The sequence below is a fragment of the Capsicum annuum genome, chromosome 1 (genome assembly GCF_002878395.1).
Source record: "Capsicum annuum cultivar UCD-10X-F1 chromosome 1, UCD10Xv1.1, whole genome shotgun sequence".
Lineage (NCBI taxonomy): Eukaryota > Viridiplantae > Streptophyta > Magnoliopsida > Solanales > Solanaceae > Capsicum > Capsicum annuum.
Genome location: NC_061111.1, coordinates 46,283,815 through 46,285,263, shown reverse-complemented (window position 1 = coordinate 46,285,263; position 1,449 = coordinate 46,283,815). Strand labels below are relative to the sequence as shown.

General features: G+C 34.3%; 1 pseudogene; it reads right to left on the bottom strand.

Annotated features, from left to right (window-relative positions):
* Positions 1 to 148: 148 nt before the first annotated feature.
* LOC107845915 lies at positions 149 to 1,174 on the bottom strand (annotated as a pseudogene).
* Between the last annotated feature and the right edge of the window lie 275 nt (positions 1,175 to 1,449).

Below are 1,449 nucleotides of genomic sequence, written 5' to 3'. Positions count from 1 at the left end.
TCAAAGTATACTTTGCAAAGTTGCAATGGGTTGCTCCTCAGTGAGAGGGGTGAGCCCAACCTACCTATTCTTTAAGTGGTTTGTCATCACAAAAATCTTAAAAAAAAGACAAATCTCAACATACAATTTGAACGTAACATATTTATTATCGAGCAACTTGATATACAAGTACATGCTTATCACTCAGATATTTTCATAGGAACTCACATAACTTGAATTTCCTTGACATATTTCTTAGGTCTCTCACTTTTAGGAATAGTGATTGTCAAAACACCATCTTTCATTACAGCTTTAATTTCATCAGCCTTGACATCTTTAGGTAACGCAATGTTGTTGTTATAGTAACCATAGCTTGTTGATGACTAGGACTTGTCATCGTCATCTGACCCTTCTTTCTCTTCCTTGTGCTCGCCCTTTATTGTCAGAATTTCATCCTCCACCATAATCTTCACGTCCTCCTTCCCTAGCCCTGGCACGTCATACCGGATTCTGTAGCTCTTATCCTCCTCCTTATACCTTTCCATTAATTTGGAGGGATTCATGTTCAGGTTCTCAAATAACCTAGTGATATTCTCCCTGACTTGCAACAATGCACTGCCAAGTCCTGAAGGTAAATTTTCTGTCCCAACAACAACAAATTAGAATTTAGTCGACAGGGAGTTATGATTCAAACCAAAGGTAAATAAAACCATGTATTGTTGTATTAGTTATGTAAATAAAACCATACTAGATAATCAGACAATTCACCTTAAGGAAACTCCATTACTATTATCTTCTTCTATTTTCCATTTTAACGAATAAAAGCTGATAAGGAATTAGATTGTAATTAGAAGGAAGTAATACCGAAAAGAACAGGAGCAAAATCGTCAGGGTCACGGTGTCTCCAAAGACTACCACGGCGTCTTCTCCTGGGAAATAGCTTTGATTTCTTGCCACTTTCAGAGACAGCTACTTTGGATTTTCCTTTGCCATCTGCAGCTTCTGCTTCTGTGGAGAAACGTTTTAATAGTGCAGAGCACCATCTCTGTTTCTCTACATATTTCACTTGGCTAACACTTGGATTAAAGCTATTTTTTGATTCAGATTCTTCAAAGCTACGCGTGCCAAAGCCATTCTTTATACCCTTTAAAGTTGTTGAATACTTGGTGGCGTCTATTGCAATTGAGGAGACAATTTAAATAGGCGGTTTCATTTTGAAATATAGATAAATCTAAGAGCTTCTAGCAAGAGATTGATGTTGTATCGCGTCTAAAAAAGAATATCTTATTTAGTAGCGTTTGGCCATAATTTTTTTTTTTTTTTTTTAAAATTATTTCACTTAATGAAAAAAAATAAAAAAAGAAGTATATATTTGGTCATGAGAATTCTAAATATAAGTTGAAATTGTATTTAAAAAATAAAAATGAGTAAAATTTTACTCACACTATACTTATAAAAATTTTAAAAATA